Genomic DNA, 13,670 nt, shown 5'->3' with positions numbered 1-13,670 from the left:
GGTTATGGTTTTTCAAGACTAGCAATTGACTAGTCATAAGTATATTTGGTCAAGGTTTAAAGTGTGTGAAGATCGCTGTGTCCGCTTGAATAGCATTTAACTTTACCCCTCGTCACCTAAGTACCAATTTCACATTTGTTAGGCATTGTTATGGAACGACTAAAACCATTTTCTCACAATGAAAGACGTTATTGACATACTCGGCAAGAAAATTTTAAAAATGATTATGAGTCTTAAATCACTCTCACAATTTCAAGAGCTTTTCCATAATGCACTTTAATTTTCAATACAAAATTTAACGTGCTTCTAACAACACCCCTAATATGCAATTACTTATTATTGGGATGAATCTTTCGTAATAAAAAATAGTCATTTGGGATAGGTCTTTGCCCCTTATTAGTCCTTGTTTGACTCTCATGTATTTTTTTTTTCAAGTAAGAGCAAAGCAACATACAGGTGCTGATAATATTTTCGGTGGCACTTTTACTAGTAATAGTAGGGGTGGCATGTTATACCGAAAAACCGCAAAAATCAACCGACATTATACCGCAATAGCTAAAAACCAACTGAAAATTGCGGTTGCAGTTGCGGTATGTGATTTTAGCAACTCGTGGTTATCGCAAACCGCAAATATTTTTTTAAAAAAAGTTGCATTTTAGTAGTTAGATGTTGTGTTTTAATTTGGTTGAGTTTAATATGTTATTAATATGCTTTTATGTTGTTGCTTTTGTGTTGTGTTGTGTTATAGTTGGAGTCTAGCCACTCTAACACACATAATGCCTCTAATCCCCCCAAACACAAACCGATACACCCAAAACACAGCCTCCACTCCAACTCATAAAGAATGGTTTCTTCTTATAATAAAATCCACTCACCACCACCTACACTCCTTTTGGTTTGTAACTTTAATTAACTTTGAATTGGATTTTCCCTTTGGATTGTAACTTTAATTCATTTTGCATTGCATTTTCCTTTTGGTTTCTAACTTTAATTAACTTTGAATTGGATTTTTCCTTTGGGTTGTAACTTTAATTCATTTTGCATTGCATTTTCTTTTTGGTTTCTAACTTTAATTAACTTTGAATTGGATTTTTCTTTAGGTTGTGAATGCTCGAGAAGTTGAGGTTGAGGTTGTGAATTTATATATGCTTGAGATGTTGAGGTTGTGAATTTATTTCTTTAGGTTGTAAATTTATATATGCTTGAGAAGTTGAGGTCATGAATTTATTTCTTTAGGTTGTGATTTATATTTTTTGGTTAACGTATGCTTGAACTCAAAAAGCTTCAAAAGAAGCATCAAACCTAGGCTTAAAAGTGTGGAAGATTGAATTTTTTTGACACAAAAGGACCACACTTAAAGATCTAAAATTGTCTAATTTAGGCCCAAAATATTCAAATAGGTTTAAACCGTTAATTCACGGTAATCAACCGATTTTTGCGGTTTGCGGTAAACCGCAAAATGCGGTCGGTTTGCAATTTCAAAAATCACCTTACCGGAAATAGTATATCGGTTTGCGGTTCAAAGAAAAATTCGCGGTTACCGAACCGCAACCACTCCTAAATAATAGCATTGTTGCTTAGCAGCATACATTTTTTTTTTTTTTTTTTTTGGCATTGTTGATCCAAGTCCATTCACTATTTTTTCACAAGTTCAATTGCTAGTTTTCCACATAAGATTACTTTCATGTTTTGTGTGCGGATTGAGTGAGGGCATGACTGGTGATATTTTTGTCTCCACAATGCCCCTCTGGGAAAAGGGTAGGAAAATTGACATTAAGCCAATAGTTATAATTCCGATTTGAATGTCTTTACTTTATGCACCGGCGGCTCTGAGATTTTAAGGCTTATATACAAAATGAATAATGGGCCTCCTAAGTCTTTAATGAAATACTGTAAAAAGAATTAGACCATATATATTGATAGAAAATTTAAAACTAGGACTCATGAGCATTTGTTTATATATATATATAATAAAGAATTATTAAACATGCAACATAAAATCAAAACTCCATTGTTGACACCAAACTTAACGCCATATAAGTTTTTGAAATTGGAATTGTTTCGATAACCAGAATTTGAACAGGAAGATGGGAGGTACCCTAAGAGGCAAGCAACGCAACCAGCTGAGAGGAAATGGTAGGTCAATTGCGGGCCTATCACTTAAAGTAATTGATTGGAATCAAAAGGCCAAAAGTAAAGCGCATAAAACCTTTATCCACACCTAAGAAAGCCCTAAACAAAGAGGCCCGATCATGCCCATTTTGCACTCATGCGGTAGGCCTAAAGGGACGACGGGTGGACCACATTGCCCTCTAACAATATGCGTCAATTGGGGAAGTTAGACTCGAATTCGTAATCATATTGGAAATAAGTGGCTATTGTGACCTATATGATTTGAAGTCTCTGAGTAATCTCATTGGAAATCTCTGAAATCTTTGGAATCTATTTAGAAATATGTTTTTGAATAAAAGATAATATGTCAAGATTTTTTTAAATGAGTTATGTGTAATCTTTGAAGATGAGTTTCAGACCAAAAAAAATAAAAAATGTGTTCGTATTGACTTTGAGCAGTCTTTATATAGGAATCTCTAACAGAACTTGAAGGAGTATTTTACTCCTTGGGGTTTTGGCGTGGTTGACCAATTTAAGACTTCATATTGGATCGAAAAGAGTGGTGTGGTTGACACTAAATTTAGGACTTAGGGGGCTTCTGTTGACACCAAAGTTAAGACTTAGGAGGCTTCAGTTGACACCAAATTTTAGACTTATGGGGCTTCTGTTGATACCAAATTTAGGACTTAGGGGGCTTCTGTTAACACCAAATAAAAGTAAGGTCTCCCAACAAAAAAGCAAATAACTAGTAAGGCCAAAAATAAAGCCCAGATAACCTTTATCCACGCCTAAGCAGGTCCAAAAATAAAGAGGTCCGACCATGCCCATTTTGTAATTTAACACTACATTTAGATACGAACCAAAGTTCATATTGTTCTAATATAAAGATGCCAAAATTCATAGAGGTAATAGTGCATTATGAATCATATAACATACTTGATTGTACAGTGTCTATTCGTATTGTACATTCATTACTTGGTTTAAATTTGCATTTTGAACATACAATCATTAATAGCGATTTTTACATTAGGAATGTATGTTCTGCAAGTACAATCATTAACGGATGTATCTATAGGCCTAGAAATAAGAGTTTTGTAACCTTTGAGGGGTGTTCAGATTTCTAATTATTTTGGTAATCTCTTTACAAAATTTTCGAACCTCTTTATGACTCCTACTCTTTTGGTTCCAATGTTCTTTTAATTTCATGAGAAAGAGAATCCTCTATTAAGAATCACAATATAACACAACCAGCATTGTGGACAAGAAGTCCACCATACTTTCGAAAAAAAAAAAGTTTCAATACTCAATCAAGCAACGTGCACGAACCAATACACAACTTCAAATTTGAACACCCATAAAGATGAGGGGAATAACAGCAATTCAAACCAGACAGCACCAAATTTCTTCAACCGTGACATTTCCTCATATGTCATACAACAACTTGGAAAATGATTTCAAGTGTTCAGAATGCAGAGAAATCATCAGGGATAAACTCCCATCATTAGTTGCGCTTGGTAACAACAAAGCCATCCCGTCAAATAGTGTGCCAGGCCCCATGAAAATGGGTCGACCCCAACCAAAATCAGCGTCGTGAATCGGCAGCCTAACCCAACTGTTTATCCAAAGATTCGGGCACCTGATCAACAGGGCCCCCATAACAAGTGGGGAAACACAAGGACGATGAAGCTCAAGATAGTCAACGGCTGATCTGAGATAATCATCATCAATCTGGACCAAAGCATTATGAACACAGCTTGCAGCATACCATGTTGGTTTGGACTGGAGATCCCCTGCTGCAGCAATATGTGTGGCTCTAAAAATGACATTGCCAAAGAAACCGGGTGGGAGTGGGGGTTGCAATCTAGACCGTCCATCAATGGGAATGAGTACTTTGGTGTCTTGATCATCTGGCAGTTTACGTGCCTTGCAAGCACATCTCCAAATATGCCCTGCCAACACCTCAAATGTGCTATACTTGATTGTATTAATATTCCCGCCGTCATCTTCCGCAGAGTTGGCTTTCAAGATGTTGAGCTGCTCCCGCGTAAATCTAAAAATCGAGGCAGTAGTATTACTTGTGCTTTCCAGATGATCAGAAGCTAATTTCATTTGTGGAAAAGGTTGATATTCAACGTGAGGAAATGCTGGCTGAGGTGCATCTCGAGCACAAAGTAACATCCTGTTCATGAAGGGTGGTTTAATATTTGAGAGATCATCACGAGCAATATCAGACCATGTATTTACGAAGTGTAGACTAGATGCTCCATCTGCAATGCGGTGGTCCACTCCAACAGCGACACACCACCACATTTGAAGTACGTAACCTGCGTTTGCATATATACGTAGAAATTAAAACACAACCATATATAAATATATGGTTACTGGTAATCTCTCTCTCTCTCTCTCTCTCTCTCTCTCTCTCTCTCTCTCAAGCACCACAGGTTGTGTGACCAGAAAAGAACCACAGCTTTTGGTACAGAGATGCAAATAGAAAATGTTTGTTATTACTGAACTTGACTTAAAATTAAGAGAAATACGTTAATATAGAGATGGGTTGGGATGATTCGGAAAGACTGGATTGGATTTGAAGTTGCAATTGCTCAAAATTGCAGAATTTGGGTTTCTGATGACATGTGAGTGGGTTTGGATTTTGCAGACAACATATATGCTTCAAAATAGAACAAAAGTTTTCTGATGGAGAGTAGAAGAGTTAAAAGTGGTGTTTCGATGGTACTTGGAGCATGACGAGACCGCAGAGGCGAACGAGAGTGACCTAGGACTTGATAATTTAAAATGACAAAATTCAATGAAACATCTTATTCGGTTCCAAAACTAGATCAAAATGATGCAATGAGTAACGCGCGTGCAACGAGAATATAAGTATATACATATACAAATTTTACAAAATATAAAAGACCTTGGATGATCATTATTAAATACCTGTAACACCAAAAGGGGATATGAGGATATTCCAACCGAGTATTCCACGGCGGGGATGAGCTTAAGGAAATCGGAAGTGGGCGCAAAATCGCCAAAATCATCAACGACAGAGTTGCTCTCTGCCACAACAAAAAGCACTCCCTCCGCATTGCAATCAATCTCCCCACGGCCATTCTGGTCATTTAGCTTGAATCGACCGGCCATGGGGCAGAAGGGCACGAGGACCTTGCTGAGCGCTTGCTTGAGCACTCTCCGATCAAAGAAGTTGAGCTCACCGCTTGTTCTATAAAAGTAAACAGAGGACGTGTGAAAGGGTGTGAATGCTAGGTCCGAGTTGGAGAGCCACAGTGAGCCCCGAGGCGTCGACTCCTCGGCAGGCCTCACCATCGTTGACTCCCTTACGCTCACAGTCACCTTCTCCGTCATCTTTTCTTTTTCTAATGCTCTTTTTTTCTTTGGTCTTTAATAGGAGCACACTGTTCTTTTCCTTATGAGAAAAGAATATAAGAAAATTAGGACCTCCTTCTTGTGATCACAACTTACAACACAAATACACGACTACAACCAGGATCGATCAAAAGTGAACGTGGAAATGGAAACTAAGGAAGATAGTAATAAATGTAAAATCTTAGAGGCTATAGACGCCCCAAGAGATACATGCTTTAAAGCTGATAACACCGCCATTTTTTATATGGTGCTTTCCGAAGGACTTTGCTAATGGCAGCTTAACTGTGGCACATGTGCAGTAGATCGACAGGCACAGAATCTTAATATTAGTTGGAAATTTCAAGGCTCCACATGACTTTAATTGGAAAGAGATAATCTAGTTTTTGTCAAGCCCGTTTTCTGCATGGAATCGACAGATAGGCATAATTTTGTTTTAGGCAAAATTACTTGGAGTCATCTTTGCCCTTCTTGGGCCTTTTGCTCTCTCTCTCTCTCTCTCTCTCTCTCTCTCTCTCTCTCTCTCTCTCTCTCTCTCTAGCATACATTGGGAGCTTTAATCCTATTGTAGAGTCATTTGTGTGCTACCTCTTTTTCTGCTTGTTACCACACCTCTTGGTAACATTGTTTTACATTATGAAGTTTGGTTTTCAGATTTTTAAAGTTGAAAGAATTCCTCTTAATGTATTAAAACCAATTGTAATAGAGGAGAAAAGGTGGAATTTTCTATGCAAATATGAGTTGGAAAGATTGAAGGGAGCAACTTTGGGCAGCAGCCCACCATGTGTGCAGACAGCAAATGAAAAAGAATAGGAAGAAGTATAAAGAATGATGTTGGCTGACACAAAATGCCAATATGCCAACACGTGATGAGCAGAGAAAGATAAAGAAAAGAAAGAGGAATGGGCAGCAACCAAAAGGAGAAAGAATAATGCAAAGAAATGAAAGAAGAACGTTGGCAGCAAAACCTCTTGGAGGTTTGCAAATGCCAAAGGCAAGCAAAGGCTGCCGTAACAGGTGGATGAATTAAAAGTGCAGCAGCCAGCACATGAAGAAAGTTTGATATGCAGCAAGATAGACTATTTGAGGACTTAGGCATGGAAATGTACCGTACATCCACATGGAAATGTGCTGCTACAAGAGATTTTCATTCTCTATAAATAGAGAGCTACGGCAGAGAGAATAAGGTATGAAAGGTGTGCAGAAGTTGTGCAAGACTTTGGGCACCAAATAGAGTTAGAATTAGAGACCATGGGGAGCCGAAGGCAAGGATCTAGGGGCATCTACTATTTTAGTTTTTCTTCTCTTAGTTTTCATTTTAAATTCTCAATTGTTGTAATAAAACTCTTTTGCTAGATTTTTCTTTATGTTTTTCTTAATTGTATTTTATTTTTCATTGTTACGTAATTTCTTATTTTAAGTTTTCAAGTTTGATTAGTTTTCAAGTTTCAATTATAGTTCTTGTTCTTATTCATTGACGCATCGAGATATAAAGGATAGGAAGATCGAATGATAACCCTATAAGTAACAATGTCGGAATCCACCAACAAACTGGAATCAACTAGAGAAATTGAGTAAACCTCAAATATATTGATTGAAAATAAGATGAATCAATATTGATTGAAAATAAGATGAATCAACTCACAAATAAATGCCATGAGTTGGCTTAAATAGAAAACAAAGAAACCCTAAAACTGTAGGAAACCCTAGCTTCTAGAATATTCCTAAATTTAGCTAATAAGAAAATAATAAAAATCATATTAGGAAAATAATATCCTAATAGATAACTTATTCTTCAAAATATAGATTAAATATAAATCTTGACAGGATCATAATTACTTCAAACTTGCTCAATCAATTAGAAAATCCCAACGATACGCCTTCCTTCTTTTCCTAGTGCCATAATTGACATTTAATTGGAATTTTCCTCTCTTGCACGATTTCCTTCCAACTTTGAGCCACTTTATTTTAATTAATTTTTCACACCATAATTGACCCATATTTCGTCCTACATCATTCATATGCTTATAAGTTAATATGCTTGTTTGAATTATTGATCACCATTAAAACTTGTATGTTAGCTATCTTAGTTGAAGTAATTATGATCCTGTCAAGATTGACACAAGAAAAACAAAACAAATCATTCATATGTTTGGTTGTTTATAACATTCTTCTATACTTAACGGATTTCTAATGCTTAATTTAGGTTCGACAACAAGGACTTAATTAGGTAATTAGGAATTCAAGGTTAGAACTAGATACCATGGCTTACTCATACTTTAGCTAGAATCAATCTGTGAATCTGAACTGAACTTATTCACTTAATTGCTTGAGACTTAGAATTGGATTGTTCCCTAGTGTCCTAGAATTGTTTTTAAACCCAAAACCAGTTTTAGAGCCTTTCTTCTTTGTTTGATTAAACTTTAAGTTTTCAATTCTTGTACTCTTCTCAATAATCTTTAAACCTTGTTTCCATTTTTGTTTTATGCAGGGAATCGAATTGAATCAATCTATCATCAATCCTTGTGGGATTGACCTTGCACTTACATATACTATACTATCCAACGGTTCATGCACTTGCGAATATCACAAGTTGAGGATGTAGCTAAATCAACTTTGGTGCAGCTGAATCGACACAAGAAGTTTTTGGCTCCTTTGTCGGGGATTGGTAGCATAGTTTGGTTTTATTTTGTTTCCCTACTTGCTTTACTTTTCATATTAATTTTTCCTTCCTAATTCTTTTAATTCTGTTTTAAGTTTTCTGTGTTCGTTTTAGCAATCTAGGATAGCCCAATAAAAAAGGGGAAAGAGAGAAGGCAACTCCAATCATAAGGATGGGAAGTGTGGGGTATTGGGAGAAGTCGCGACCTCCAAGCGACCTCCAAATGCATCCATGCTTGGTCTAATTGCTTCAAAGGGGAGTATTAATTTTCAATCATTCCTCTTTGCTTGTTTAGTTTTAAGTAATTTAAGTTTTTGTTTTAATTTTATTTTGCTTTGTTTCGTCCCTTGGCCTTATGATACATTGCATGATATGATTTTACTCTTTTCAACATTAAGGACAATGTTTCATTTAAGTTCTTGGTGGGAATGTTTTTTTGCTTTGTTTTTCTTGTGTCAAAACTTTAACTGTTCGTTTTAATGAATTATGTACACTTCTGTAACTAATTTTACCATTCGGTCCTCGCTGAGTTCTCCATTTTGTCATTCTGAATCCAACCATATAAAGAACATAAAATCTGGATTAATGGTTAGAAAGTTATAGGTCCAAAATGGGACAAAGGTTGAAACTGAAAAATAGTGGAAGTTCATAAATTCATCTCTGACCTAAAACGTGATAAACAGGTGACACCATAGTGATAACGTGGTGATACCATGGTGATACACGAGTGATACAATAATTCTTATTTTGTTTTCTCTTTACTTGTTTTGTTATTATTATTTTAGTAATTTTAAGTTTTTGTTTCTTTAAAATTAAAATTAACAATAATATATATATATATATAAAGTTTAACTTAAATAAAAATTTAAGTTTCTTTTTTTAGAATTTTTTTGCTTGTAAGAAAATATATATTTAAAAATTACAATATGTGACGTCTTTGTTTTCTTTTCTGTTTAGTTATTTTCTTATAAATTAGCTTCTGTTTTTTAAGTTGTGTGGTGAGTTGGTATCTTTCTTAGTGTCGTTACAATTATATAAAAAAACAACTTACACTAAAAAAAAAAAAAAAAAAAAAAAGGGAGGAACCAGGGGGCTACATTAATTAAAGAAAAACAACAACAACAATATTGTAACATCTCGATCTAATTTAATCATTTTATTCAATTCATTTTTATTTCCGAATTTATAATTTTGCCCTTGGGGGTAGGGTCACTTTAGTCCCTTTTCGATCTAGAAGGATTTTGAGAAAATGAGTGGCACCATTGCGTAGAGCTCGCTCTCACGAGTTCGTAGACACGTAGTAGGTCCAAATCCGAGTTTAAATAAAGAAGTTGTGGTCTACGGAAGTGTAGTTGCACAACCATAATTTTTTCAAAGTTGGGTTTTAAAACGAACGATCAGATCTCTCTCACTTTCTCTCTCCTTGCTTAAGCGACCCTCTCCTTCTTCCCGAAACAAACCGGCCTGTTTGGCTGGTGTTTTCTCCTCCATCCGGCCACAGCCGGAGACACCACGACCCACAAAACGTTTGTCTCTTCCTCCTCTACACTTGCATACCTATTTCCACCTTCAAAACTCCAAATTTGGTCGTGATTTTGGACTCAAACCTTGCAAAACCCTCATTTAATCGCCAATGATGTTCGTGCAATTTCTTGCAATTCTAGCGGTTGTTTATGTCGACCAATGTATGATTCTTCATCCCCTTAACATGCTCTAGCTGTTAGTATAGGTATCTTGGGATTCATTTGGAGGTTTTACATATCGTTCAATATTCCCATTTTAGCTGATGGTTTCGGCTCGATTCAGCTAGTTCCGGCTAGTTTTTGGCCGTGGTCCAAGAACAAAAGTTGACCCCCTAGTTAATCTGAATCTGTTGGCAAAAGTATTGTAGGGTGTTTTTGCTGAAAATTTCTCAAGACACCACGCATTATCGGCAGTGGGTGCCGGCGCGTGGACCATTTTGTGGCGGCAAATTATGTTCTAAAACACTCCTCAACTCGTCCTTAGCACGACGGTATGCTTGGATTTAGAATTGGTTATCGTTTGACTATCAGACGAATATTACGCATATTATGCAATATTCGGGTTCGATAATCGGTCCTAATTTCAAATATGTTGTTCTCTATACCTTTAGGATCTAGTTGGAATTTTCGGATCGAAAATCAGAGGTCGTGACCCCACGGACCCGATTGACCAATTTGAGAAGTTTGGCCACTTGGTTGACCGTGAGTCTTCCAAGGTCGTTCCACCTTTCAAAAGCATTATATTAGCCTTAGAAACTCCCCAATAGTCGTGCACACACACTTTGAATCGCTAGAGCTTGGGAGTTGAATTTAAGTTCGTGGTTGGTTTAGTCGTTTTGATTAAGTCCTCGTGTTCAGTAAAATAGGTACTCAAGCTCCACGAACTCAACACGAAGGACCCCCGCAAGTCAAGCAGCTTTGTACTTTTCGTGAGTGGACTTTGTTTCAAATGATCATTATTTTCAAAGAGTGGATTGCATATATATAAAATTTGATTATTTTGACTATTGAGATTAAGAAGTTATATTGTTGTTTTAATTATGGGTTAGAATATCTTATGGTTATCGGATGTTATACTGATATTTGAAGTTTGTGAATATTTTGGTTATGGTATATATGCTTTTGAGAGTTTGATATCTATACTACGATTAAATATTTGGGTATTGAGTTATGGACTCTATTAATGTTCGGTTGTCTATGTATATGGGATTGGGTAATTTGGAATATTTGGAATTTGGCATATGGTTATGGTATATTTGTTGGGATGTGCAATATGTTATATTGAAGTGCTGTTAGCACCACCCTATGTACCTTCCGGGCACTTGGATACTTGGAAATGATGGATACTTGGATATGTTGAAACCCGGACACCCTTGACTGGGTGTTACCCTAGGCCCTTGTCGGGCAGTCAACGTGCGTTAGACTTATTTCAGCCACACGAGTATTGAAGATTCTGTTGTGCTTGTGTGGGGAGCAATAGTTCCTATTGGATTGCTCTTCCCTAGCCACAAGTGTATTGAGGATTTCTGCATGTGGTTTAGTCAAACTATGGGTGGGCTTGGTTTGGGTTGGTTCGATTTTGGGCTCAACCCGAACACCGAACCGTAGGCCTCAGTTTGGCTAAAATCGAAACCAAACCATAATTGATGAAAACCGACCACTTCGGTTAACTAGACTTGGTGGTTTGATTTGGTTCGGTTTCGATTTTTTGGCTTTCTTAGAGAGAGAGAGAGAGAGAGAGAGAGAGAGAGAGAGAGAGAGAAGAGAAGAGAAGAGAAGAAAAAAAAAGGTGGAGAGATGGAGAAGAAGAAGAAGAGGAGAAAAAGAAAAGAAAGAGAAGAAGAAGAAGAAGAAGAGGGAGACGAGGAGAGGGAGTGAAGACAGACGTAAGAAGAAAGAGAAAAAAAAAATAGAGAGATGTGGACTGATGAAGACAAGGAAAACGAAGAGATTGAGAGAGAAGAAAAAGAAAGATTGAAACTATGTATTATATATATCTTATGATAATATTTTTTTTAATATCTTCAATTTGGTTTGGTTAAATCGTGGTTTTGAATATTGCAAACCGTACACCGAATCATATATTTCAGTTTGGTTTGGGTTCAAACCGATGACCAAAAAAAGATTGAAAAAAAACCAAACCAACCTAAACCATCTATTTGGTTTGGGCGGTTTGACCGGGTTGCCGGTTTGAATGCCTAGCCCTAAGTCAAACAATCCCCAGGTTGGATTGTTTCCCCCGTACTAGTATTGGTGTAGTGGTTATACCTATATATGTATATATATATATATATTATTCTTATTTATTTGTGAGGAACCTTCCTCAATTGTTGTGCTTACAGGCATGTGTCTCGGAAGAGAGTGGTCTGAGAAGGGAAAAAGGTCTAGTTTGAGTTTGTGTTATATGCTATATCGGGATTATGGGATACCTTGGTTTTTAGAGTCGATTATGCTATATAAATGGTTTTTTGGCATGTTTGGGCATCGTTTTCCAAAACGGTGGGGTTAGTATGTTTGTTTAAAAGTATATTAAAACTTTGTTTTTGTCCGCTCACAATTTTTGTTTTGCAACCAAGCCAAGACTTCGTACTCTCATGCCTTGAACAGTTGTAAGGCAATTTTACTTGTTTAATTTCCTTTGATACTTATGCTTTGGTTGTAAAACTAAAGATTTCTTATATTTGCTATGTTATGGCCCATGTAGGGTTGAATTTAAGGCCGAAGGCCTATTCTGTAATTTGTGCGCCTTTAGCATTGTGTGTTCTGGCAGTTGAGAACTTTTTTTCTGTTGTTTTTCATAGGTGGAAAATTTGTGAAAAGACCATTTTTTTAGGGGAGACTCTGTTAAAATTTCGGTAAAAGTCTCGACCCCCTTTTACTTGGTTGCTTTTTATTCTCTTCGTGCAATATTTCAAAGCACCAAACAATTCTTCACCACCTCCCAACATTGGTCATGGTTGAAAGTTTTTTGGCCTTGCCCAATAGCACCAAACTACATTTGTGCTTGCATAATCTATTAAAAAAATATTGGAAATGCAAAGAACATTGGAATGAAATATTGGAAATGCAAGGAACATTTAAAGAATATTGGAAATGCAAGAAACATTAACAAAATATTGAAAATGCAAGACACATTTAAAAATTAGTGGAAATTCAAGAAACATTAACAAAATATTGGAAATGCAAGAAACATTATTAAAAAAAATAGAAATGCAAGAAATATTTAAAAAAAAATTGAAAATGCAAGAAACATTAAAAAAAAATTAGGACATTAAAATTAATAAAACGAAAATTACAAATAATTTACCTCATTGCTAAGATTTTCCCCCGCTTCTATGGTTGTTCCTCGCTTTTGCCAAGGCATCTCTCCATTTTCCCAACTCTTTATTGAGAATTTTCCACCTACTCAACAATGCCATTTTCGTACGAGTCGAACCCGATCTTTCACAAAATTCGGCATGAATTTTTCTCCACATATGAGAGAATTTAATCTCATTGCCCGTGACGAGATAATGACTAATTTGGACCCAACACTCACACAACAAAACATCTTCCATGGTGCTCCACGCCCCTCCAGTTTCGATAGAAGAAGCCATAAGATGATAAATAAAAATAAATTTTGAAAGTGAATAAAATGTTGAGTAGAAAGTGAATAATAGTAGAAGGAGAAGAAAATGTATGAGGATTTGGTGTTGAAAGTGAAGAGTATTCGTAGGTATTTATAGAAAAAAAATTCATGAATTTTTGGGTATTTTTTTGAATTTTTTTCATAATTTTATTGCAAAAAAAAAGTCAACCATTGGATTGAAGGAGAAAACCAATCGGAGCGCCCAGAGTCCGCCACGTGGCTTCTAGCAGTTGGTGAAAGGAAGGACTGACGCTAACCTGGCGACAATGCACGGAATTTAATTTTTTTTTTACCGTTGGAGCATTAAATGCACGCACCAACGATAAAAAAATTTAAACCCACATGCTGGCGTCAGCTCGCC

General features: G+C 36.3%; 1 pseudogene; it reads right to left on the bottom strand.

Annotated features, from left to right (window-relative positions):
* On the bottom strand, positions 3,290-5,655 carry LOC18782096 (annotated as a pseudogene).

Source organism: Prunus persica, chromosome G3 (assembly GCF_000346465.2).
Source record: "Prunus persica cultivar Lovell chromosome G3, Prunus_persica_NCBIv2, whole genome shotgun sequence".
NCBI classification, from domain to species: domain Eukaryota; kingdom Viridiplantae; phylum Streptophyta; class Magnoliopsida; order Rosales; family Rosaceae; genus Prunus; species Prunus persica.
The sequence above is the reverse complement of the archived record's forward strand: the minus strand, read 5'-3'. Positions and strand labels throughout refer to the sequence as shown.